The sequence below is a fragment of the Limulus polyphemus genome, unplaced genomic scaffold, assembly GCF_000517525.1.
Source record: "Limulus polyphemus unplaced genomic scaffold, Limulus_polyphemus-2.1.2 Scaffold2835, whole genome shotgun sequence".
Taxonomy (NCBI): domain Eukaryota; kingdom Metazoa; phylum Arthropoda; class Merostomata; order Xiphosura; family Limulidae; genus Limulus; species Limulus polyphemus.
In genome coordinates, this window is record NW_013668445.1 from 100,017 (window position 1) to 105,236 (window position 5,220).

Consider the following 5,220-nt stretch of genomic DNA (forward strand, 5'->3'; position numbering starts at 1 on the left):
CCTAACCACCTGGCCATGCCGGGCCGAATTACGATGAAGAATGAACACGTGTAATTGTGTTTTCATTTATGGTTTTTGACACCTACTTTTTAAACTATCTACACTGAAGGAAATAAACAAAAATATCTTTTGGATTAGTTCGTATAATGTCTGTTTCTTTTCTTTACAAATTAAATATAAATATTTCTGGTTTACAATGGTCATCTCAAACACATTATTTTAGTTTTCAAAAGATGAAAGATTACTCTAACTGTATATATACAGTTGATTTGAATAGTAATTGTGTAAATTTGACAACTCTTCTCTTCGGGATGTGTCTATATAAAAATGATAGTATTGTCTGTTGTATGTCCATGTAACCACTTTGCAGGGTGTGGATGGATCTTCACCAAAATTGGTATGGAGGTTCATTAGGTTCATGTGGGGGTACAAACAAATTTTCAGTTTTGCGTTATGCGGTTTTTATGGGCGTTTTTGCGCTTTTTACCACTACTTCTCCCTCTCTTGATGAATCTTCACCAAATGTGGGATGGAGGTTCATTGGGTGCTTGGGGAGATATATACAAACTTGCGGTTTTCACATTTTGGGTTTTGAATTTTTATGGGCGTTTTTGCGTTTTTAATAATTACGTGTAAGAAAAGCAACTTTTCATGTCCTAAGATAACCTTTCATTAATGATCAGTTTACATAACTTCCGTCCAGGGGACGGGTACTCCAGCCAGTTTTAAATATAATATTTTGAAAACTCCTAATTTCGTTCAGTAACAAATCAAAATCGATGTAGCTTCGACATTTTTTAAATATCGAATATGAGAAAAAAAATCTTAATACTCATCTGTTTCTTTGACTTTATAATTACCAATATAAGCCTACTGAGTTCCAACGTATTTTCAAACTCATTTTGTAAATAATTGTGCACGAAGTTGTGTTGCAGAACACCTTATAACACATATCACACAAAGAAACGTTAATGAAATTTCCATCAGTGTTACAATTAATCCCACTAATTACTACTGGAATTTTCTATATATTTTGCACAGAAAATTGATTATTTCACCCAATTATTTTAGCTAGTTTTTTTTTTTTTCACTGAGCGTTGTAACAGTCAAAAACGAAAAATGACTCAATATGATGTGTAGCCCACAAGTATTGAACTTTACATAAATAAGTCGGTTACACTTCTCGTTTAGATGGTCTTCCAAATATCCACAAACATCCCATATTACGACTAATTATTAACTTCATTACGTATAATCTTTCAAAACACATAACAGGTTTATTACGCCCCTTAAATAAGTATCACATTGACGATATCGTTTTGTATTCGTAAAACTTTCAAACAACATTCATCATTGGAACGGAAGATATGATATTCGATCAGTTTCACCCTGTTCACATCTTTCTCTACTAATTTAGTCCTAGAAGCAGCGAAAACAAGACTAGATAAAGATCAATCTTAACACAATGGACAGATACTCTCTGTCTCTAGGTACCATCTCCATCTAGGGTGTTGGTGAGCATGGTCTTCCACTGATCCCTGTCTCCCGTTGCTCTTATCATTTCTATAATGGTAATTCATAGTTTCTTGGCAATTGTTGATAGCAGCATCTGTCTTTGTCTTCCTTTAAAAGCTATAAAACATTATATATGGATGATAATTTCACTCTTCTTGAAAAAATGCCAGGTGAAAAATTCTTGGATCACCGTAATAGTATTATTGGTTATATTAAATCATAGTTGACAGAGTATCTCAAGGAGAATTGTCATTCTTAAATATTGTGGTAATTAGACGACATAACTTTAACTACCATTGAATCTCGGAAACCACCGAATGTAGAAAAATATCTTTATTTTAATTCTCACCATTCTTCTTCCCATGCAGGTGGCCCTCATAACTCTAATGACAAATCCAAAAATATTTGTTCAAATGAATTACACCAGATGAGCATATGATGAAAGCCTTGAAGTGATGGATAGCCAGTTTATTGAACACAGTAGATTAACAAACAAAAGAAGCCAACACTTACAGTCTACAACAATCGCCGAGATTCTTTGTATCAAAGGAGTATATGAGCAAATTGACACACATTTAAACAAGATTAATAATTCTTTTGTAAAACTTGTCATGAACTGTTTATGGTAAGACAGGCCAAATATTAAATTAGCAAATAAAAGAACATATAAATAACATCAAGTGCAGCTGTACAGACGCGTCCTACAGTGGCAAGTTTAAGGACTTACAATGCTAAAATCCGGGACTCGATTCCCGCGATGGACACAGCAGGTAGCCAAATGTGGCTTTGTTCTAAAACAAATAAAGTAAATAATAAACCGGACAGATGTTTCAAGCTTAGAAAATTACATCCTTACAGAAAAAAATATATTACAGATTGGAATAATAGTAAATATTTTATAGATATAATAACAACATTCAAAACACCTATCATGAGTAATTGTGTATCCTAGGGAATGAAAATCACGTGAACACGAGTACTAGTACAAATATACCAACAGAATATCACGAGCTATTACTAAGATTGTACTGAGTCACTCGCATCACTGAGAAAAAAGTTATATTGTGTCGAAATGTACGGCAGATTTTCGACTGGCGGTTTGAAACATTGTTTCTCTGATATTTCAACTAAATGTTTAATGTTATTTACTCAGACTATCAACCATCTGATACAATTTGGATAAGCTTCATAAAATTATATAGATTCAGTTAAATTCATTTAAAACTTCAGCATAATATCGTATATTTTATTTTATCGTTATTACTGGCGCTTTTTCACTTTCACTCCATACTATAACGCTAACATTTCTAAAAGACTATCAAGTACAACTTTGGTTGGCACCTGTTGTGATTGCACCCTTTGTGATATAGTACTACGTTTTTAATAAACTTTTCAACTGTTATAATAATAATAATTAAAACATATTCTAAGAGCTACAATAGAGAAACTTACTGTGTTAGCGAATAAACGACAAAAAAAATAGTCCCCCCCCCCCAGTGGCACAGTGGTATGTCTGCGGAGTTAGAACGCTAGAAACCGGGTTTCGATACTCGTGATGGGCAGAGCACAGATAGCCCATTGTGTAGCTTTGTGCTTAATTACAGACAAAGAAACAAAAAATTGTTTCTCTTGTTAAACCCTCAAAACTTAGTGAACATAGCTGTGACGTAAGATGATTGACAGAGATAACAGTATCACACATTTTAATTTTTTTATTGTTGACTTATGTTTTGTTAATATCTATCTGTCTATCGATTCATCCATCCATATATCTATTAATTTTCTTTTAATAATGAGTGTTTTGAATGAGTTATATTATATTGTTACACGCAGTAATAATGTAGACTTTGTACCAAATTCTATGGGTGTACGAACAATGTCTATAACTCTATTTTGAATGAGTTATATTATATTGTTACACGCAGTAATAATGTAGACTTTGTACCAAATTCTATGGGTGTACGAACAATGTCTATAACTCTATCAGCATTAGCCACCCCAAATTCTATGGGTGTACGAACAATGTCTATAACTCTATCAGCATTAGCCACCCCAAATTCTATGGGTGTACGAACAATGTCTATAACTCTATCAGCATTAGCCACCCCAAATTCTGAACTGAAAGACTAAAGCCACGGTGCGCAAACGGTGACCCCACCGTCACCCCAAGTGGGACGCAGAAAGTTGGTAGGGGTCGCGTAACTATGACTATAGGAGCATATATATTTTATTTGAAAGTAAAAATTTCAAAATAAGTAAACGAGTTTTAAAAACTACCGAATATATTTAACTGCTATTAAAGTAATATAGTAACAATTAACAAAGAAAAATGACATGTATAGTGTATCCACAGCTAGATTATACAAGATGCGGCCACAACAAAATGCATATTTAGAAAAAGGACACCATAAAAAAAAGTTTGTGCACTATTCATATAATACGCCCCCGTTCCTAAATTTCGAAGCATGGAACGCAAATAATAGAACCTCAGCTCCACAGCTTGGTTCGCTAACCACTAGATTACCATAGGAACTCCCAATTTAAAGTTTGATTGTTTGTTTTGAATTTCGCGCAAAGCTACACGAGGGCTATCTGCGTTAGCCGTCGCAAATTTAGTAGTGTAAGACTAGAGGGAAGGCAGCTAGTCATCACCACCAACCGCCAACTCTTCGGCTACTCTTTTACCAACGAATAGTGGGATTGACCGTTACATTATAACGCCCCCACGGCTGGCTGAAAGGTGGCATGTTTGGTGGGATGGAGATTGGAACCCGCGACCCGCAGATTACGAGTCGAGCGCCCTAACCCAAGTTAAAGAGATCAGGAACTCTGATTGGTGATAAACAGGCGTCGAAAATAATTCAAAAATGCACCCATAAAGTTGAAAAACATAATCAAACACTGGAAAATATATATATATACTAAATTATGAATTTGTTTTATATAATCACATATTTAATTATGATCATGGCGATCTTTATTCGATTACAAATAACCAATTCGTTAAAATATCTCAAATTAATAATTTGATCATCTTCATTTTTATCAAACATAAGAAAATTTTGTTTATTTCAAAGAGCACCAGCTATAAATATGTTTATTTGTTTTAATTCTGCACAAAGCTACACAAGGGCTATCTGTTCTGCCCATCACGGGTATCGAAAGCCGGTTTCTAGCGTTGTAAGTCCGCAGACATACAGCTGTGCCACTGGGGGGCAACTCTGTTTAAAAAAGAAGCGTAAATTAAAAAACTAAAGTAAAACTGTTAAGTTTTTTTTCTCCACAAACACACACTGTGCCAGGCATATAATTACAATTATTCCTTTTACTGCACAGAAGTATACAAAATCCGCCCAGTGGGAAAGCAGTAAGCTTACTGACTTACAACGCTAAAATCCGGGGCTAGATTCTCCGCGGTGGACACAGCAGATAGTCTAATGCGGAATAATTGTAATTATATGCCTGGCACAGTGTGTGTTTGTGGAGAAAAAAAACTTAACAGTTTTACTTTAGTTGGAATAATTGTAATTATATGCCTGGCACAGTGTGTGTTTGTGGAGAAAAAAAAACTTAACAGTTTTACTTTAGTAGGAATAATTGTAATTATATGCCTGGCACAGTGTGTGTTTGTGGAGAAAAAAAAACTTAACAGTTTTACTTTAGTAGGAATAATTGTAATTATATGCCTGGCACAGGGTGTGTTTG